The sequence below is a fragment of the Eleutherodactylus coqui genome, chromosome 1, assembly GCF_035609145.1.
Source record: "Eleutherodactylus coqui strain aEleCoq1 chromosome 1, aEleCoq1.hap1, whole genome shotgun sequence".
NCBI lineage: Eukaryota > Metazoa > Chordata > Amphibia > Anura > Eleutherodactylidae > Eleutherodactylus > Eleutherodactylus coqui.
This window is the reverse complement of record NC_089837.1, coordinates 16,177,599-16,201,064: the sequence shown is the minus strand read 5'-3', so window position 1 is coordinate 16,201,064 and position 23,466 is coordinate 16,177,599. Positions and strand designations below refer to the sequence as shown.

Below are 23,466 nucleotides of genomic sequence, written 5' to 3'. Positions count from 1 at the left end.
CCTGTTGGGTTGCATTAATGAAGATGTAGTACTATATAGAAATCTGACTTAGAATAAACACTTCTCCCACAATGCACCACATGAGTATTATACTGGCTAATAGAAGGGGTCCTGAATGAAGACCCCCTACCTGATGTTCACATCATTACACGCATGTAGAATTACACACCAGCAGTGAATGGAGACACGGTGGGGACTGGTGGGCAGGGACACGACGGGTACTCCGGGGCGGGGGCACTGCGGGTACTGGGGACAGAGTCTTTTTGATGCCCCCATCCTCTCCCGCCTATCTGGCACATAGATCTGACTGGATAGATCTACAGCTCTGCACAACCTGCAGGAGAGGGGAGGCAGATCTCTCCGACCGCCACATTCCCATAATTATACCTGCCTGGGCAGCACAGCTGTGGGTGGCACCGGTACCCCTGCTGCCTCGGCCGTGTTCCTCTCATCGGGTGCAGCCACATGAGGTGGATTTGCTGCGCATTTTCTGCAGCGGAAAATCCACCACAAATCTGCAGTGATGGGAAGCGCACCGCTGTCCATCAGCGCCAAAATGTGTCAGAAATCTGTGCTGAAAAGCTGCAACATAAACTGATAGACTGCGTATTCTGTATCCGCACCGCAGGTTGTACAGATTCTTCCTGCGCCGTGTGGATAACGCTCTCCCCCTTCACTGCTGCTGTAAATCCACCCAAAACCTCTGCAGCGTCTCTGCCCGGCGGAGGGGCCGCACCCTCAAGCTTAGGATAGGAGCCGGTAACTTCTCTGGAGATGCAGCGTCTCTGCCCGGCGGAGGGGCCACACCCTCCAGCGTAGGGCAGGAGCCGGTAACTTCTCTAGAAATGCAGCGTCTCTGCCCGGCGGAGTGCCGCACCCTCAAGCGTAGGGCAGGAGCCGGTAACTTCTCTAGAAATGCAGCGGCTCTGCCCGGCGTAGGGGCCGCACCCTCAAGCTTAGGGCAGGAGCCGGTAACTTCTCTGGAGATGCAGCATCTCTGCCCAGCGGAGTGGCCGCACCCTAAAACTTAGGGAAGGAGCCGGTACCTTCTCTGGAGATGCAGCGTCTCTGCCCGGCGGAGGGGCCGCACCCTCAAGCTTAGGGCAGGAGCCGGTAACTTCTCTGGAGGTGCTCTTAAGATTCAACATTGCTTACTTAGTTTGACTCGGCAGCTCTGAATAATTGCGTGTCTTTAGGTCATGTGATCAGTCATGTGACCACAGGACTAACATGGGAAGTGGCTCTGCCACATTCAGAGCTCAGCGGGGTCCGTGAGTCCCTTTGTCGCTGCTCTTTCAGAGATCTAGTTTTGGAGATCGGTGTTTCATTTCACGTCCGGCGATGTAAATCCTCACAAGGTGTCAGATGATGGCGTGTAGTCAGACTTGTCCTTTATAAAAAAAATCTTAAGACGTACTGTAGGTGGCGCTACAGTGCTGTGACCGGGAAGGAGTGTGGCAACATTGGGCTTGAAGAGTGGTGGTGGTTCCGCATGATTGAGTACTACAGCGTGGTCATAGACATGGGGGGGGGGGGGGGGGCGGGGTTGTGGATTTAGGTAAGGTGACCAGATTTTCCCAGGGACAAAGGGTGTGGTCAGGGGCGGTTTTTACCTCCGTCGTTATAAAGAGTACAGAGCCAGTTAAAAAAAAGGCCCGGGAGCGAATACCGCAGCATATCTGCATCGAAAACAGTCAAAATACGGCACATTGCTGCGGATTGTAACTGGAAATCATCCGCGTGCCCCCAGCAGATATCGTACTGGGAGGCTTCCCACACTTAGCTCCCCGGCTTTCAGTTCCCAATGGCCTGTAGTGACCGTACCTGACCAGCATCACCCGCCTGGCGGCGCCGCACCTGACCAGCATCACCCGCCTGGCGGCGCCGCACCTGACCAGCATCACCCGACTAGCGGCGCTGCACCTGACCAGCATCACCCGACTAGCGGCGCTGCACCTGACCACGCTGCAGGGAACCGGAAGCTGGGCAGCGCTGACAGCGGGAAGCCCTTCGGAGGAGGTGAGGGGTAGTGCCACATAGTATGACATCAGCTGCGCGTATCTGCACCAATGGTACAGATTTTGACTGTTTTTTTAGATGCAGAATTTCCTGCGACATTCCACAGCGTTTCTGCCACGTGTAAATATACCCTAAGTCAGCTTGAGGTACGCTGCCACGTGCCGAGTGGACCCAGTAGTAATAGTGCCCCCTATACCAGCCCTAGCAATAATAGTGTCCCCTGTACCAGCCCCAGCAATAATAGTGGGCCCCACAGTAGCCCCAGTAGTAATAGTGCTCCCTATACTAGTTCCAGCAATAATAGTGCCCCCCCCCCCACAGTAGCCCCAGTAGTAATAGTGCCCCCTATATTAGTCCCAGCAATAATAGTAACCCCCACAGTAGCCCCAGTAGTAATAGTGCCCCCTGTACCAGCCCCAGCAATAATAGTGACCCCCACAGTAGCCCTAGTAGTAATAGTGCCCCCTATACTAGTCCCAGCAATAATAGTGACCCCCACAGTAGCCCCAGTAGTAATAGTGCCCCCTATACCAGCCCCAGCAATAATAGTGACCCCCACAGTAGCCCCAGTAGTAATAGTGCCCCCTATACTAGTCCCAGCAATAATAGTGACCCCCACAGTAGCCCCAGTAGTAATAGTGCCCCCTATACTAGTCCCAGCAATAATAGTAACCCCCACAGTAGCCCCAGTAGTAATAGTGCCCCCTATACCAGCCCCAGCAATAATAGTAGACACAGAGCTGCTCTTCCTGCTGTAATTGGAAGTTGCAACTACTTAGTCACCGGGTCACTGATTTGCCTGCTGGTATCCTCCATTCTCCCCTCTTCACAACTACCAGCCTTACGAGTGATGAATAATCCTCCACAGCGCCACCTGTTGAGCCTTCACAACAGCAGATGGGATATTTATGGGGCTGGTCATGAAGGCTGCATGGAGTGGGCTCGGGGGTATTGGCTGCTTCTGACAGCTGACAGGCCTCGCTAACCGCTGATGTCGAAAGTTGGCCTTGAGTCTAAACAGTCAGCATGAGAGGTGATGGGGCAGGTGGGCAGTGCCAGTGTGCTAGTATGGCAGCTCAGAGCCTACTGCGGGTTCCCAGGTCTGCTATGTGGGCAACGTTGGCAAACCCTATCCGTGGCAGGGGGTGGTGGGCAACATCAAAAATCACTTTATACTTCAATACTGTTTTATAAAGAGATAGTATTAAAAAAAAAAAGATTTAATGAAGTTTTTTGGGGTTTTTTTCCTTTTTTAATTTTTTTTACAGTTAAAAATAAAAAAAAACCACTAAAAGGAAAAAAAAATTTTTTTGCAGGGGGCCAGAACTGCGATTTGGGGTGTTTTCTGCTGTTTCCGTGCTCAGAATACAGAAAGCAATTTTTAATTAAGAAAAAAAATATTGACTCTTTAATAATAGAAAAACATTAAAACGTTATAAACCTTGCATCCCGTAATCGTACTGACCCGCGGAGCGTTATAAACCCGGCATCCCGTAATCGTACTGACCCGCGGAGCGTTATAAACCTGGCATCCCGTAATCTCGCTGACCCGCGGAGCGTTATAAAGCTGGCATCCCGTAATCTTACTGACCCGCGGAGCGTTATAAAGCTGGCATCCCGTAACCTTACTGACCCGCGGAGCGTTATAAACCCGGCATCCCGTAATCGTACTGACCCGCGGAGCGTTATAAACCCGGCATCCCGTAATCGTACTGACCCGCGGAGCGTTATAAACCCGGCATCCCGTAATCGTACTGACCCGCGGAGCGTTATAAACCTGGCATCCCGTAATCTCGCTGACCCGCGGAGCGTTATAAAGCTGGCATCCCGTAATCTTACTGACCCGCGGAGCGTTATAAAGCTGGCATCCCGTAACCTTACTGACCCGCGGAGCGTTATAAACCCGGCATCCCGTAATCGTACTGACCCGCGGAGCGTTATAAACCCGGCATCCCGTAACTTACTGACCTGCGGAGCGTTATAAACCTGGCATCCCGTAATCGTACTGACCTGCGGAGCGTTATAAACCTGGCATCCCGTAATCGTACTGACCCGCGGAGCGTTATAAACCCGGCATCCCGTAACTTACTGACCCGCGGAGCGTTATAAACCCGGCATCCCGTAATCGTACTGACCTGCGGAGCGTTATAAACCTGGCATCCCGTAATCGTACTGACCCGCGGAGCGTTATAAACCCGGCATCCCGTAATCTTACTGATCCGCGGAGCATTATAAACCTGGCATCCCGTAATCTTACTGACCCGCGGAGCGTTATAAACCTGGCATCCCGTAATCGTACTGACCCGCGGAGCGTTATAAACCCGGCATCCCGTAATCTTACTGATCCGCGGAGCATTATAAACCTGGCATCCCGTAACTTACTGACCCGCGGAGCGTTATAAACCCGGCATCCCGTAATCGTACTGACCTGCGGAGCGTTATAAACCTGGCATCCCGTAATCGTACTGACCCGCGGAGCGTTATAAACCCGGCATCCCGTAATCTTACTGATCCGCGGAGCATTATAAACCTGGCATCCCGTAATCTTACTGACCCGCGGAGCGTTATAAACCCGGCATCCCGTAATCGTACTGACCCGCGGAGCGTTATAAACCTTGCATCCCGTAATCGTACTGACCCGCGGAGCGTTATAAACCCGGCATCCCGTAATCTTACGGATCCGCGGAGCATTATAAACCTGGCATCCCGTAATCTTACTGACCCGCGGAGCGTTATAAACCTGGCATCCCGTAATCTTACTGACCCGCAGAGCGTTATAAACCTGGCATCCCGTAATCTTGCTGACCCGCGGAGCGTTATAAACCTGGCATCCCGTAATCTTACAGACCCGCGGAGCGTTATAAACCTGGCATCCCGTAATCTTGCTGACCCGCGGAGCGTTATAAACCTGGCATCCCGTAATCTTACTGACCCGCGGAGCGTTATAAACCTGGCATCCCGTAATCTTACTGACCCGCGGAGCGTTATAAACCTGGCATCCCGTAATCTTACTGACCCACGGAGCGTTATAAACCTGGCATCCCATAATCTTACTGACCCGCGGAGCGTTATAAACCTGGCATCCCGTAATCTTACTGACCCGCGGAGCGTTATAAACCCGGCATCCCCTAAGCTTACTGACCCACGGAGCGTTATAAACCTGGCATCCCGTAACCTTACTGACCAGCAGAGCGTTATAAACCTGGCATCCCGTAATCTTACTGACCCGCGGAGCGTTATAAACCTGGCATCCCGTAATCTTACAGACCCGCGGAGCGTTATAAACCTGGCATCCCGTAATCTTGCTGACCCGCGGAGCGTTATAAACCTGGCATCCCGTAATCTTACTGACCCACGGAGCGTTATAAACCCGGCATCCCGTAATCGTACTGACCTGTGGAGCGTTATAAACCCGGCATCCCCTAAGCTTACTGACCCACGGAGCGTTATAAACCTGGCATCCCCTAAGCTTACTGACCCGCGGAGCGTTATAAACCTGGCATCCCGTAATCTTACTGACCCGCGGAGCGTTATAAACCTGGCATCCCGTAATCGCACTGACCCGCGGAGCGTTATAAAGCTGGCATCCCGTAATCGCACTGACCCGCGGAGCGTTATAAAGTTGGCATCCCCTAAGCTTACTGACCCACGGAGCGTTATAAACCTGGCATCCCCTAAGCTTACTGACCCGCGGAGCGTTATAAACCTGGCATCCCGTAATCTTACTGACCCGCGGAGCGTTATAAACCTGGCATCCCGTAATCGCACTGACCCGCGGAGCGTTATAAAGCTGGCATCCCGTAATTGTACTGACCCGCGGAGCGTTATAAACCTGGCATCCCGTAATCTTACTGACCCGCGGAGCGTTATAAACCTGGCATCCCGTAACCTTACTGACCCGTGGAGCGTTATAAACCCGGCATCCCGTAATCTTACGGACCCGCAGAGCGTTATAAACCCGGCATCCCGTAATCGTGCTGACCCGCGGAGCGTTATAAACCCGGCATCCCGTAACCTTACTGACCCGCGGAGCGTTATAAACCTGGCATCCCCTAAGCTTACTGACCCGCGGAGCGTTATAAACCTGGCATCCCGTAATCTTACTGACCCGCGGAGCGTTATAAACCTGGCATCCCGTAATCGCACTGACCCGCGGAGCGTTATAAACCTGGCATCCCGTAACCTTACTGACCCGCGGAGCGTTATAAACCCGGCATCCCGTAACCTTACTGACCCGCGGAGCGTTATAAACCCGGCATCCCGTAACCTTACTGACCCGTGGAGCGTTATAAACCTGGCATCCCGTAATCTTACTGACCCGCGGAGCGTTATAAACCTGGAATCCCGTAATCGTACTGACCTGCGGAGCGTTATAAACCTGGCATCCCGTAATCGTACTGACACGCGGAGCGTTATAAACCCGGCATCCTGTAACTTTACAGACCCGCGGAGCGTTATAAACCTGGCATCCCGTAAGCTTACTGACCCGCGGAGCGTTATAAACCTGGCATCCCGTAAGCTTACTGACCCGCAGAGCGTTATAAACCTGGCATCCTGTAACTTTACAGACCCGCGGAGTATTATAAACCTGGCATCCCGTAATCTTACTGACCCGCAGAGCGTTATAAACCTGGCATCCCGTAATCTTACTGACCCGCGGAGCGTTATAAACCTGGCATCCCGTAACCTTACTGACCCGCGGAGCGTTATAAACCTGGCATCCCGTAATCTTACTGACCCGCGGAGTGTTATAAACCTGGCATCCCGTAATCGCACTGACCCGCGGAGCGTTATAAAGCTGGCATCCCGTAACCTTACTGACCCGCGGAGCGTTATAAACCTGGCATCTCGTAATCTTACTGACCCGCGGAGCGTTATAAACCTGGCATCCCGTAATCTTGCTCACCCGCGGAGTATTATAAACCTGGCATCCCGTAATCTTACTGACCCGCAGAGCGTTATAAACCTGGCATCCTGTAACTTTACAGACCCGCGGAGTATTATAAACCTGGCATCCCCTAAGCTTACTGACCCGCGGAGCGTTATAAACCTGGCATCCCGTAATCTTACTGACCAGCAGAGCGTTATAAACCTGGCATCCCGTAATCTTACTGACCCGCGGAGCGTTATAAACCCGGCATCCTGTAATCTTACTGACCCGCGGAGCGTTATAAACCTGACATCCCGTAATCTTACAGACCCGCGGAGCGTTATAAACCTGGCATCCCGTAATCTTACTGACCCGCGGAGCGTTATAAACCTGGCATCCCGTAATCTTACAGACCCGCGGAGCGTTATAAACCTGGCATCCCGTAATCTTACTGACCCGCGGAGCGTTATAAACCTGGCATCCCATAATCGTACTGACCCGCGGAGTGTTACAAACCCGGCATCCCGTAATCGTACTGACCCGCGGAGCGTTATAAACCTGGCATCCCGTAATCTTACTGACCCGCGGAGCGTTATAAACCCGGCATCCCGCAATCTTACTGACCCGCGGAGCGTTATAAACCTGGCATCCCGTAATCGTACTGACCCGCGGAGCGTTATAAACCTGGCATCCCGTAATCTTGCTCACCCGCGGAGTATTATAAACCTGGCATCCCGTAATCGTACTGACCCGCAGAGCGTTATAAACCTGGCATCCTGTAACTTTACAGACCCGCGGAGTGTTATAAACCTGGCATCCCGTAATCTTACTGACCCGCAGAGCGTTATAAACCTGGCATCCCGTAATCTTACTGACCCGCGGAGCGTTATAAACCCGGCATCCCGTAATCTTACTGACCCGCGGAGCGTTATAAACCTGGCATCCCGTAATCGTACTGACCCGCGGAGCGTTATAAACCTGGCATCACGTAATCGTACTGACCCGCGGAGCGTTATAAACCTGGCATCCCGTAACCTTACTGACCCGCGGAGCGTTATAAACCTGGCATCCCGTAATCTTACTGACCCGCGGAGTGTTATAAACCTGGCATCCCGTAATCGCACTGACCCGCGGAGCGTTATAAAGCTGGCATCCCGTAACCTTACTGACCCGCGGAGCGTTATAAACCTGGCATCTCGTAATCTTACTGACCAGCGGAGCGTTATAAACCTGGCATCCCGTAATCTTGCTCACCCGCGGAGCGTTATAAACCTGGCATCCCGTAATCTTACAGACCCGCGGAGCGTTATAAACCTGGCATCCCGTAATCTTACTGACCCGCGGAGCGTTATAAACCCGGCATCCCGTAATCTTACAGACCCGCGGAGCGTTATAAACCTGGCATCCCGTAACCTTACTGACCCGTGGAGCGTTATAAACCTGGCATCCCGTAATCTTACTGACCCGCGGAGCGTTATAAACCTGGCATCCCGTAATCTTACTGACCCGCGGAGCGTTATAAACCTGGCATCCCATAATCGTACTGACCCGCGGAGCGTTATAAACCTGGCATCCCGTAATCGTACTGACCCGCGGAGCGTTATAAACCTGGCATCCCGTAATCTTACAGACCCGCGGAGCGTTATAAACCTGGCATCCCGTAATCTTACTGACCCGCGGAGCGTTATAAACCTGGCATCCCGTAATCTTACTGACCCGCGGAGCGTTATAAACCTGGCATCCCATAATCGTACTGACCCGCGGAGCGTTATAAACCTGGCATCCCGCAATCGCACTGACCCGCGGAGCGTTATAAACCTGGCATCCCGTAATCTTACTGACCCGCGGAGCGTTATAAACCTGGCATCCCGTAACCTTACTGACCCGCGGAGCGTTATAAACCTGGCATCCCGTAATCTTACTGACCCGCGGAGTGTTATAAACCCGGCATCCCGTAATCTTACAGACCCGCGGAGCGTTATAAACCTGGCATCCCGTAATCTTACAGACCCGCGGAGCGTTATAAACCTGGCATCCCGTAATCTTACTGACCCGCGGAGCGTTATAAACCTGGCATCCCGTAATCTTGCTGACCCGCGGAGCGTTATATACCCGGCATCCCGTAATCGTACTGACCTGCGGAGCGTTATAAACCTGGCATCCCGTAATCGTACTGACCCGCGGAGTGTTATAAACCCGGCATCCCGTAATCTTACTGATCCGCGGAGCATTATAAACCTGGCATCCCGTAATCTTATTGACCCGCGGAGCGTTATAAACCCGGCATCCCGTAATCGTACTGACCCGCGGAGCGTTATAAACCTGGCATCCCGTAATCTTACTGACCCGCGGAGCCTTATAAACCTGGCATCCCGTAATCGCACTGACCCGCGGAGCGTTATAAAGCTGGCATCCCGTAATCGCACTGACCCGCGGAGCGTTATAAAGCTGGCATCCCGTAAGCTTACTGACCCACGGAGCGTTATAAACCTGGCATCCCCTAAGCTTACTGACCCGCGGAGCGTTATAAACCTGGCATCCCGTAATCTTACTGACCCGCGGAGCGTTATAAACCTGGCATCCCGTAATCGCACTGACCAGCGGAGCGTTATAAAGCTGGCATCCCGTAAGCTTACTAACCCGCGGAGCGTTATAAACCTGGCATCCCGTAATCTTACTGACCCGCGGAGCGTTATAAACCTGGCATCACGTAATCTTACTGACCCGCGGAGCGTTATAAACCTGGCATCCCGTAATCTTACTGACCCGCGGAGCGTTATAAACCTGGCATCCCGTAATCGTACTGACCCGCGGAGCGTTATAAACCCGGCATCCCGTAATCTTACGGACCCGCGGAGCGTTATAAACCCGGCATCCCGTAACCTTACTGACCCGTGGAGCGTTATAAACCCGGCATCCCGTAATCTTACTGACCCGCGGAGCGTTATAAACCCGGCATCCCGTAATCTTACGGACCCGCGGAGTGTTATAAACCCGGCATCCCGTAATCGTGCTGACCCGCGGAGCGTTATAAACCCGGCATCCCGTAATTTTACTGACCCGCGGAGCGTTATAAACCTGGCATCCCCTAAGCTTACTGACCCGCGGAGCGTTATAAACCTGGCATCCCGTAACCTTACTGACCCGCGGAGCGTTATAAACCTGGCATCCCGTAACCTTACTGACCCGCGGAGCGTTATAAACCCGGCATCCCGTAACCTTACTGACCCGTGGAGCGTTATAAACCCGGCATCCCGTAATCGTACTGACCCGCGGAGCGTTATAAACCTGGAATCCCGTAATCGTACTGACACGCGGAGCGTTATAAACCCGGCATCCTGTAACTTTACAGACCCGCGGAGCGTTATAAACCTGGCATCCCGTAAGCTTACTGACCCGCGGAGCGTTATAAACCTGGCATCCCGTAATCTTACTGACCCGCGGAGCGTTATAAACCGGGCATCCCGCAATCTTACTGACCCGCGGAGCGTTATAAACCTGGCATCCCGTAATCGTACTGACCCGCGGAGCGTTATAAACCTGGCATCCCGTAATCTTGCTCACCCGCGGAGTATTATAAACCTGGCATCCCGTAATCTTGCTGACCCGCAGAGCGTTATAAACCTGGCATCCTGTAACTTTACAGACCCGCGGAGTATTATAAACCTGGCATCCCGTAATCTTACTGACCCGCAGAGCGTTATAAACCTGGCATCCCGTAATCTTACTGACCCGCGGAGCGTTATAAACCTGGCATCACGTAATCTTACTGACCCGCGGAGCGTTATAAACCTGGCATCCCGTAATCGTACTGACCCGCGGAGCGTTATAAACCCGGCATCCCGTAATCTTACTGACCCGCGGAGCGTTATAAACCTGGCATCACGTAATCTTACTGACCCGCGGAGCGTTATAAACCTGGCATCCCGTAATCGTACTGACCCGCGGAGCGTTATAAACCTGGCATCCCGTAATCTTACTGAGCCGCGGAGCGTTATAAGCCTGGCATCCCGTAACCTTACTGACCCGCAGAGCGTTATAAACCTGGCATCCCGTAACCTTACTGACCCGCGGAGCGTTATAAACCTGGCATCCCGCAATCTTGCTGACCCGCAGAGCGTTATAAACCCGGCATCCCGTAATCTTACTGACCCGCGGAGTGTTATAAACCTGGCATCCCGTAACCTTACTGACCCGCGGAGCGTTATAAACCTGGCATCCCGTAATCGCACTGACCCGCGGAGCGTTATAAAGCTGGCATCCCGTAACCTTACTGACCCGCGGAGCGTTATAAACCTGGCATCCCGTAATCTTGCTCACCCGCGGAGTATTATAAACCTGGCATCCCGTAATCTTACTGACCAGCAGAGCGTTATAAACCTGGCATCCCGTAATCTTACTGACCCGCGGAGCGTTATAAACCTGGCATCCCGTAATCGTACAGACCCGCGGAGCGTTATAAACCCGGCATCCCGTAATCTTACAGACCCGCGGAGCGTTATAAACCTGGCATCCCGTAATCGTACAGACCCGCGGAGCGTTATAAACCTGGCATCCCGTAATCGTACAGACCCGCGGAGCGTTATAAACCTGGCATCCCGTAATCTTACTGACCCGCGGAGCGTTATAAACCTGGCATCCCATAATCGTACTGACCCGCGGAGCGTTATAAACCTGGCATCCCGTAATCGTACTGACCCGCGGAGCGTTATAAACCTGGCATCCCGTAATCTTACTGACCCGCGGAGCGTTATAAACCTGGCATCCCGTAATCTTACTGACCCGCGGAGCGTTATAAACCTGGCATCCCGTAACCTTACTGACCCGCGGAGCGTTATAAAGCTGGCATCCCGTATTCTTGCTGACCCGCGGAGCGTTATAAACCTGGCATCCCGTAACCTTACTGATCCGCGGAGCATTATAAACCTGGCATCCCGTAATTGTACTGACCCGCGGAGCGTTATAAAGCTGGCATCCCGTAATCGTGCTGACCCGCGGAGCGTTATAAACCTGGCATCCCGTAATCTTACTGACCCGCAGAGCGTTATAAACCTGGCATCCCGTAATCTTACTGACCCGCGGAGCGTTATAAACCTGGCATCCCGTAACCTTACTGACCCGCGGAGCGTTATAAAGCTGGCATCCCGTAATCGCACTGACCCGCGGAGCGTTATAAAGCTGGCATCCCGTAATCGCACTGACCCGCGGAGCGTTATAAAGCTGGCATCCCGTAAGCTTACTGACCCACGGAGCGTTATAAACCTGGCATCCCCTAAGCTTACTGACCCGCGGAGCGTTATAAACCTGGCATCCCGTAATCTTACTGACCCGCGGAGCGTTATAAACCTGGCATCCCGTAATCGCACTGACCAGCGGAGCGTTATAAAGCTGGCATCCCGTAAGCTTACTAACCCGCGGAGCGTTATAAACCTGGCATCCCGTAATCTTACTGACCCGCGGAGCGTTATAAACCTGGCATCACGTAATCTTACTGACCCGCGGAGCGTTATAAACCTGGCATCCCGTAATCTTACTGACCCGCGGAGCGTTATAAACCTGGCATCCCGTAATCGTACTGACCCGCGGAGCGTTATAAACCCGGCATCCCGTAATCTTACGGACCCGCGGAGCGTTATAAACCCGGCATCCCGTAACCTTACTGACCCGTGGAGCGTTATAAACCCGGCATCCCGTAATCTTACTGACCCGCGGAGCGTTATAAACCCGGCATCCCGTAATCTTACGGACCCGCGGAGTGTTATAAACCCGGCATCCCGTAATCGTGCTGACCCGCGGAGCGTTATAAACCCGGCATCCCGTAATTTTACTGACCCGCGGAGCGTTATAAACCTGGCATCCCCTAAGCTTACTGACCCGCGGAGCGTTATAAACCTGGCATCCCGTAACCTTACTGACCCGCGGAGCGTTATAAACCTGGCATCCCGTAACCTTACTGACCCGCGGAGCGTTATAAACCCGGCATCCCGTAACCTTACTGACCCGTGGAGCGTTATAAACCCGGCATCCCGTAATCGTACTGACCCGCGGAGCGTTATAAACCTGGAATCCCGTAATCGTACTGACACGCGGAGCGTTATAAACCCGGCATCCTGTAACTTTACAGACCCGCGGAGCGTTATAAACCTGGCATCCCGTAAGCTTACTGACCCGCGGAGCGTTATAAACCTGGCATCCCGTAATCTTACTGACCCGCGGAGCGTTATAAACCGGGCATCCCGCAATCTTACTGACCCGCGGAGCGTTATAAACCTGGCATCCCGTAATCGTACTGACCCGCGGAGCGTTATAAACCTGGCATCCCGTAATCTTGCTCACCCGCGGAGTATTATAAACCTGGCATCCCGTAATCTTGCTGACCCGCAGAGCGTTATAAACCTGGCATCCTGTAACTTTACAGACCCGCGGAGTATTATAAACCTGGCATCCCGTAATCTTACTGACCCGCAGAGCGTTATAAACCTGGCATCCCGTAATCTTACTGACCCGCGGAGCGTTATAAACCTGGCATCACGTAATCTTACTGACCCGCGGAGCGTTATAAACCTGGCATCCCGTAATCGTACTGACCCGCGGAGCGTTATAAACCCGGCATCCCGTAATCTTACTGACCCGCGGAGCGTTATAAACCTGGCATCACGTAATCTTACTGACCCGCGGAGCGTTATAAACCTGGCATCCCGTAATCGTACTGACCCGCGGAGCGTTATAAACCTGGCATCCCGTAATCTTACTGAGCCGCGGAGCGTTATAAGCCTGGCATCCCGTAACCTTACTGACCCGCAGAGCGTTATAAACCTGGCATCCCGTAACCTTACTGACCCGCGGAGCGTTATAAACCTGGCATCCCGCAATCTTGCTGACCCGCAGAGCGTTATAAACCCGGCATCCCGTAATCTTACTGACCCGCGGAGTGTTATAAACCTGGCATCCCGTAACCTTACTGACCCGCGGAGCGTTATAAACCTGGCATCCCGTAATCGCACTGACCCGCGGAGCGTTATAAAGCTGGCATCCCGTAACCTTACTGACCCGCGGAGCGTTATAAACCTGGCATCCCGTAATCTTGCTCACCCGCGGAGTATTATAAACCTGGCATCCCGTAATCTTACTGACCAGCAGAGCGTTATAAACCTGGCATCCCGTAATCTTACTGACCCGCGGAGCGTTATAAACCTGGCATCCCGTAATCGTACAGACCCGCGGAGCGTTATAAACCCGGCATCCCGTAATCTTACAGACCCGCGGAGCGTTATAAACCTGGCATCCCGTAATCGTACAGACCCGCGGAGCGTTATAAACCTGGCATCCCGTAATCGTACAGACCCGCGGAGCGTTATAAACCTGGCATCCCGTAATCTTACTGACCCGCGGAGCGTTATAAACCTGGCATCCCATAATCGTACTGACCCGCGGAGCGTTATAAACCTGGCATCCCGTAATCGTACTGACCCGCGGAGCGTTATAAACCTGGCATCCCGTAATCTTACTGACCCGCGGAGCGTTATAAACCTGGCATCCCGTAATCTTACTGACCCGCGGAGCGTTATAAACCTGGCATCCCGTAATCTTACTGACCCGCGGAGCGTTATAAACCTGGCATCCCGTAACCTTACTGACCCGCGGAGCGTTATAAAGCTGGCATCCCGTATTCTTGCTGACCCGCGGAGCGTTATAAACCTGGCATCCCGTAATTGTACTGACCCGCGGAGCGTTATAAAGCTGGCATCCCGTAATCGTGCTGACCCGCGGAGCGTTATAAACCTGGCATCCCGTAATCTTACTGACCCGCAGAGCGTTATAAACCTGGCATCCCGTAATCTTACTGACCCGCGGAGTGTTATAAACCTGGCATCCCGTAACCTTACTGACCCGCGGAGCGTTATAAAGCTGGCATCCCGTAACCTTACTGACCCGCGGAGCGTTATAAAGCTGGCATCCCGTAATTGTACTGACCCGCGGAGTGTTATAAACCTGGCATCCCGTAACCTTCCTGACCCGCGGAGCATTATAAACCTGGCATCCCGTAATCGTACTGACCCGCGGAGCGTTATAAAGCTGGCATCCCGTAATTGTACTGACCCGCGGAGCGTTATAAACCCGGCATCCCGTAATCTTACTGACCCGTGGAGCGTTATAAACCTGGCATCCCGTAACCTTACTGACTCGTGGAGCGTTATAAACCTGGCATCCCGTAATCGTACTGACCCGCGGAGCGTTATAAAGCTGGCATCCCGTAATTGTACTGACCCGCGGAGTGTTATAAACCTGGCATCCCGTAACCTTCCTGACCCGCGGAGCATTATAAACCTGGCATCCCGTAATCGTACTGACCCGCGGAGCGTTATAAAGCTGGCATCCCGTAATTGTACTGACCCGCGGAGCGTTATAAACCTGGCATCCCGTAACCTTCCTGACCCGCGGAGCGTTATAAACCTGGCATCCCGTAACCTTCCTGACCCGTGGAGCGTTATAAACCTGGCATCCCGTAACCTTACTGATCCGCGGAGCGTTATAAACCCGGCATCCCGTAATCGTACTGACCCGCGGAGCGTTATAAACCCGGCATCCCGTAACCTTACTGACCCGCGGAGCGTTATAAAGCTGGCATCCCGTAATCTTGCTGACCCGCGGAGCGTTATAAAGCTGGCATCCCGTAATCTTACTGACCCGTGGAGCGTTATAAACCTGGCATCCCGTAATCTTACTGACCCGCGGAGCGTTATAAACCTGGCATCCCGTAACCTTCCTGACCCGCGGAGCGTTATAAACCTGGCATCCCGTAATCTTACAGACCCGCGGAGCGTTATAAAGCTGGCATCCCGTAATTGTACTGACCCGCGGAGCATTATAAACCTGGCATCCCGTAACCTTACTGACCCGCGGAGCGTTATAAACCTGGCATCCCGTAACCTTATTGACCCGCGGAGCGTTATAAACCTGGCATCCCGTAATCTTGCTGACCCGCGGAGCGTTATAAACCTGGCATCCCGTAACCTTACTGACCCGCGGAGCGTTATAAACCTGGCATCCCGTAACCTTACTGACTCGTGGAGCGTTATAAACCTGGCATCCCGTAACCTTACTGATCCGCGGAGCGTTATAAAGCTGGCATCCCGTAATCTTGCTGACCCGCGGAGCGTTATAAACCTGGCATCCCGTAATCTTACTGACCCCTTGGAGCGTTATAAACCTGGCATCCCGTAACCTTACTGACTCGTGGAGCGTTATAAACCTGGCATCCCGTAATCGTACTGACCCGCGGAGCGTTATAAAGCTGGCATCCCGTAATTGTACTGACCCGCGGAGTGTTATAAACCTGGCATCCCGTAACCTTCCTGACCCGCGGAGCGTTATAAACCTGGCATCCCGTAATCGTACTGACCCGCGGAGCGTTATAAAGCTGGCATCCCGTAATTGTACTGACCCGCGGAGCGTTATAAACCTGGCATCCCGTAACCTTCCTGACCCGCGGAGCGTTATAAACCTGGCATCCCGTAACCTTCCTGACCCGTGGAGCGTTATAAACCTGGCATCCCGTAATCTTACTGACCCGCGGAGCGTTATAAACCTGGCATCCCGTAACCTTACTGACCCGCGGAGCGTTATAAACCTGGCATCCCGTAACCTTACTGATCCGCGGAGCGTTATAAACCCGGCATCCCGTAACCTTACTGACCCGCGGAGCGTTATAAAGCTGGCATCCCGTAATCTTGCTGACCCGCGGAGCGTTATAAAGCTGGCATCCCGTAATCTTACTGACCCGTGGAGCGTTATAAACCTGGCATCCCGTAATCTTACTGACCCGCGGAGCGTTATAAACCTGGCATCCCGTAACCTTACTGACTCGTGGAGCATTATAAACCTGGCATCCCGTAACCTTCCTGACCCGCGGAGCGTTATAAACCTGGCATCCCGTAATCGTACTGACCCGCGGAGCGTTATAAAGCTGGCATCCCGTAATTGTACTGACCCGCGGAGCATTATAAACCTGGCATCCCGTAACCTTACTGACCCGCGGAGCGTTATAAACCTGGCATCCCGTAACCTTATTGACCCGCGGAGCGTTATAAACCTGGCATCCCGTAATCTTGCTGACCCGCGGAGCGTTATAAACCTGGCATCCCGTAACCTTACTGACCCGCGGAGCGTTATAAACCTGGCATCCCGTAACCTTACTGACCCGCGGAGCGTTATAAACCTGGCATCCCGTAACCTTCCTGACCCGCGGAGCGTTATAAACCTGGCATCCCGTTACCTTCCTGACCCGCAGAGCGTTATAAACCTGGCATCCCGTAACCTTACTGATCCGCGGAGCGTTATAAACCTGGCATCCCGTAACCTTACTGATCCGCGGAGCGTTATAAACCTGGCATCCCGTAACCTTACTGATCCGCGGAGCGTTATAAAGCTGGCATCCCGTAACCTTCCTGACCCGCAGAGCGTTATAAACCTGGCATCCCGTAACCTTACTGATCCGCGGAGCGTTATAAACCTGGCATCCCGTAACCTTACTGATCCGCGGAGCGTTATAAACCTGGCATCACGTAACCTTACTGATCCGCGGAGCGTTATAAACCTGGCATCACGTAACCTTACTGATCCGCGGAGCGTTATAAACCTGGCATCCCGTAACCTTCCTGACCCGCGGAGCGTTATAAACCTGGCATCCCGTAATCGTACTGACCCGCGGAGCGTTATAAAGCTGGCATCCCGTAATTGTACTGACCCGCGGAGCATTATAAACCTGGCATCCCGTAACCTTACTGACCCGCGGAGCGTTATAAACCTGGCATCCCGTAACCTTATTGACCCGCGGAGCGTTATAAACCTGGCATCCCGTAATCTTGCTGACCCGCGGAGCGTTATAAACCTGGCATCCCGTAACCTTACTGACCCGCGGAGCGTTATAAACCTGGCATCCCGTAACCTTACTGACCCGCGGAGCGTTATAAACCTGGCATCCCGTAACCTTCCTGACCCGCGGAGCGTTATAAACCTGGCATCCCGTAACCTTCCTGACCCGCAGAGCGTTATAAACCTGGCATCCCGTAACCTTACTGACCCGCGGAGCGTTATAAACCTGGCATCCCGTAACCTTACTGACCCGCGGAGCGTTATAAACCTGGCATCCCGTAACCTTCCTGACCCGCGGAGCGTTATAAACCTGGCATCCCGTAACCTTCCTGACCCGCAGAGCGTTATAAACCTGGCATCCCGTAACCTTACTGATCCGCGGAGCGTTATAAACCTGGCATCCCGTAACCTTACTGATCCGCGGAGCGTTATAAACCTGGCATCCCGTAACCTTACTGACCCGCGGAGCGTTATAAAGCTGGCATCCCGTAACCTTCCTGACCCGCAGAGCGTTATAAACCTGGCATCCCGTAACCTTACTGATCCGCGGAGCGTTATAAACCTGGCATCCCGTAACCTTACTGATCCGCGGAGCGTTATAAACCTGGCATCACGTAACCTTACTGATCCGCGGAGCGTTATAAACCTGGCATCCCGTAACCTTACTGATCCGCGGAGCGTTATAAACCTGGCATCCCGTAACCTTACTGATCCGCGGAGCGTTATAAACCTGGCATCCCGTAACCTTACTGACCCGCGGAGCGTTATAAAGCTGGCATCCCGTAACCTTCCTGACCCGCAGAGCGTTATAAACCTGGCATCCCGTAACCTTACTGATCCGCGGAGCGTTATAAACCTGGCATCCCGTAACCTTACTGATCCGCGGAGCGTTATAAACCTGGCATCACGTAACCTTACTGATCCGCGGAGCAAACGGCGTCTCATTTTACTGCATTTTTTGCAGAGTGAGGCTCGGTTCACACGGAAGGGAATCGCTGTGGCATTTCCGTGCGGCAGTTCCGCCCGCGGCTCCTAATCCCGGGATTGGCCAGCCATGTCGACGAGAGTTTGCAAAAAAAATCTTGTCCACACGGGGCGGCCAATCCAGTGCGGCAAAGCCGGGTGGAAGCGAACGTGCAGCGTGGCATTTAATTCCGCGGCATGCCAATTCTTTTATCGTTTTCTTTCCCCATAGAGCGGAGCGCGGCTGCAGCGGGACGCCGCTGGACCAACTGCTACGGTTTGTGAAGCTGCGGAGATATGGCGTCTCTTCAGTGTGGCCGTGCCACGAGATTTCGGTCCCGTGTAAACTTAGCCTAAAACTCCTAATTATGGCGCAATTACGTTGTTTTCTTGTTTCTGTACATTATTTGGCATCTAAGATGGCACAACCCAGCCATCAAACGCCAGGTCAGTGGGAACGGTGCGGCTCGTGGAATGTGGGGAGGAAGAAGGTCCTGAAGGGGTTAACTTGTATCATGACTAAAGCGGTCAGCCAAACCAGGACACCCCGGGACAGACAGCAGTTTGGGGGCTCTTACCCCTCAGCAGTGTACAGTGGGGGTCTGGTTGGCTGGGTGAATGTCCACCGGGCTTGGTGGAGACCACCACAAGAGTGCAGGGGGTCTTATAGACCTGTTAGGCATAGTGCAGCTCCCTTCCAATAGGTGGCGCTGTGGTGGATTATTACCCTGGGAGCATTGCTTGGCCTTTGTGCATGGTCGTGTGCTCTCCACAAGGGGGAGCATTGCGTATAATATTAGCATAGTCCCTCCCCTTACTTAGTCTAGCGAGTCTGGGAATATGAGCCCCAGCCAGCATCCTCCAGAAGGCTTTGGCTCACATTCCCAGTCATGGTTACAAGGCTTGTTAAAAGGTCTGCTGCCTTCCAATAGGTGGCGCTGTAGAGGTATTGTTCCATCTTTCTATTTGCACGGATGGCCTTAGAATTCTCCCCACACCTTCTAGGTCTCTCCCTAAGGAGAAATGATGGCCTTCTTTACCTACTTGGTTTAGTACATTCCTGGACAGAGGGAGGGACGGCCACATGACAGCTCATATACACCCCTGGAGCCTCAAATACAAGCTTTTCCTCTTAAAGGGGCCATTTTTAAAGGGGTTGTCCAGTTGTAAACTATTTATGGTCTATCCTCAGAGGATCCGTCACTCAGGAGCCCCCACTGGTCAGCTGTATGCTGGGCCATTGCACTTATGCACTGAGCAGATTTTTACAGGAAGCAGACAGCTCCATCCTTAGTCTAGTGGCAAGGCTTGGTATTGCAGACATTGAAATGAGTGGGAATTTTGCTTGCAATACCGAACCCGGCCACTGCAGTGAAAACTGAGCTGTCGGCTTCATGCGTGAGCTTGCTTGCTTTGGCAAGCAGCTGATGAGCGGGGTTCCTGGGCAGCCGAACCCGCTGATCTACTGCTGATGTCCCGTACTTAGGACGAACCTTGTTAAAGGAGCGGATGCTATATGTGCAGCCGTGAGGGCTGCTGGGACACGGTTCTTGCCTCGCCGGTTGTGCATTCTTCATTATTGACCCCCTGCTGCACTTTTGTGGTTGCTCAGTCATTTCTTCTGGCTGAGGGGGGCGCCATGTTTGCCATTCTCTGCCGCGATGCAAGGGTTACGTCAGTCGTCTCGAGGATGAAACTGGGACAGAATGAAGGGAGAGGGGGATGAGAGGAAGCGCTGAGGGTGTCGCACCAGACGGCGGCCGCGCCAGACACGGCGAGATGAATAATTCACGCGTGCAGTGCAGACGTGTGCTGACAGGCCGCTCCCGTGTTTACCAGGCACTAACAAGGCCGCTAATTAGCTAACGAGACGAGGAATCAGCCTGGCCCGAGATCAGATACTGCCCTGGCTGTCAGCGCTCTGTAGTGAGGACCTACCTGACTGACCGCCAGAATGATATGTTACAGCCTGTAGTCAGAGAACGGGGCGGAGCCTGCTGTTATATATACGGGGCCGTCAATTATATCGCATACTATATGGTCGCGGTCGCCGCCTGCACGGCGTGGTCGCGGTCGCCGCTTGCACGGTGTGGTCGCGGTGGCCGCTTGTATTGTATATTCACAGCAATCTCTTTATATATTTCCAGCGTCATATACTGGCTGTTATCACTTATAATATATACTCAGCTGTCACCTATATCTTACACTCACAGCCACCACTTATATATTCCCGGTTGTTGCTTATATATTTGCAGCCATCGACTATATCGTATATTCCCAGACATCATTTATATCCTATATTCCCCATCTGTCACTTATCTGATATACTCCTAGCGATTGCTTATATCAGGCGACACATATATCCCCAGCTGTCATTAATGTCATATGTTCCCAGCTGTCACATATGTGATATATTCCTAGCTGTCGGTATAGAATGAAAGCTGGGAATATATGCTAGAAGCTAGAAGCGTTGTGGGGGAATGTGTGTGTGTGTGTGTGTGTGTGTGTGTATATATGTGTGTATATATATATATATATACATACACACACATATACATGTGTATATGTGTATATATATATATATATATATATATATATATATATATATATATATATATATATATATATATATATATATATACATACACATATACATACATACATACATACATGCTAGGAGGGTTGTCAGAAAAAAAATGCTAGAAGCGTTGTCTAGGAATAATATATGCTAGAAGGGTTGGCGGGGAATATTATATGCTAGAAGGGTTGGCGGGGAATATTATATGCTAGAAGGGTTGGCGGGGAATATTATATGCTAGAAGGGTTGGCGGGGAATATTATATGCTGGAAGGGTTGGCGGGGAATATTATATGCTAGAAGGGTTGGCGGGGAGTATTATATGCTAGAAGGGTTGGCGGGGAGTATTATATGCTAGAAGGGTTGGCGGGGAGTATTATATGCTAGAAGGGTTGGCGGGGAATATTATATGCTAGAAGGGTTGGCGGGGAGTATTATATGCTAGAAGGGTTGGCGGGGAATATTATATGCTAGAAGGGTTGGCGGGGAATATTATATGCTAGAAGGGTTGGCGGGGAATATTATATGCTAGAAGGGTTGGCGGGGAATATTATATGCTAGAAGGGTTGGCGGGGAATATTATATGCTAGAAGGGTTGGCGAGGAATATTATATGCTAGAAGGGTTGGCGGGGAATATTATATGCTAGAAGGGTTGGCGGGGAATATTATATGCTAGAAGGGTTGGCGGGGAATATTATATGCTAGAAGGGTTGGCGGAGAATATTATATGCTAGAAGGGTTGGCGTGGGATATTATATGCTAGAAGGGTTGGCGGGGAATATTATATGCTAGAAGGGTTGGCGGGGAGTATTATATGCTAGAAGGGTTGGCGGGGAATATTATATGCTAGAAGGGTTGGCGGGGAGTATTATATGCTAGAAGGGTTGGCGGGGAATATTATATGCTAGAAGGGTTGGCGGGGAATATTATATGCTAGAAGGGTTGGCGGGGAATATTATATGCTAGAAGGGTTGGCGGGGAATATTATATGCTAGAAGGGTTGGCGGGGAATATTATATGCTAGAAGGGTTGGCGAGGAATATTATATGCTAGAAGGGTTGGCGGGGAATATTATATGCTAGAAGGGTTGGCGGGGAATATTATATGCTAGAAGGGTTGGCGGGGAATATTATATGCTAGAAGGGTTGGCGGGGAATATTATATGCTAGAAGGGTTGGCGGGGAATATTATATGCTAGAAGGGTTGGCGGGGAATATTATATGCTAGAAGGGTTGGCGGGGAATATTATATGCTAGAAGGGTTGGCGGGGAATATTATATGCTAGAAGGGTTGGCGGGGAATATTATATGCTAGAAGGGTTGGCGGGGAATATTATATGCTAGAAGGGTTGGCGGGGAATATTATAGGCTAGAAGGGTTGGCGGGGAATATTATATGCTAGAAGGGTTGGCGGGGAATATTATATGCTAGAAGGGTTGGCGGGGAATATATAATATTCTACTCTGCACTGTACTGGGGGTATATCTGTATATACACATATCTGTATATACACATATGCACACAGGCTGACGTGGCTGATAACAGGGAGCAGAGGATTCCCCTACAGACTGCAGTGTTGGTGTGCCTATTAGGTTTTGGTCTGTGTAGAGTTAATCCCCCTTGTGTGCTGACATTCAGGGGTCTCCTGAGGATGGCCCGTCCCGTGTCTATGGAAACCTGAGCCCTCCGGGGAGCCCGCCGCGCCTTTGTCCCGAAATAAAAGGGATTGAAATCCAGATCTTTTCTGTGGCGGCCGGAGAGGGGATTACATATTCCAGTCTCGTCCCCTCTCACTGCATTATCACATCAGGGATGGGTATAATGGTGCTTATATAACGGGCTCTGCGGTCTACTAATAGTCAGAGCCGCCATCTTACCGAATGTCATCAGCCCTAACGCAAAGCGACATGTGGGGGGGGGACCCAGGTGATTAATGATTAGTGCATGGGGAAGCTGGCGCCCTCCTGGTGTCAGGAGTCACCAAAATGTGGGAGTCAGGATGAAAAGGATGAGCTAGTAGAACCGGAGGCAGGAGGGAGAGGAAGAGTAAGCAGTACAGGAGGCAGGAGGGAGAGGAAGAGTCAGCGGTGCAGGAGGGAGAGGAAGAGTAAGCAGTACAGGAGGCAGGAGGGAGAGGATGAGTCAGCGGTGCAGGAGGGAGA

General features: G+C 52.2%; 1 protein-coding gene across 1 annotated transcript in view; it reads left to right on the top strand.

Annotated features, from left to right (window-relative positions):
- DPYSL5 (dihydropyrimidinase like 5) overlaps window positions 1-23,466 on the top strand; it is a 62,137-nt gene that overhangs the window by 13,536 nt on the left and 25,135 nt on the right. The gene's annotated exons all lie outside the window — the stretch shown is intronic.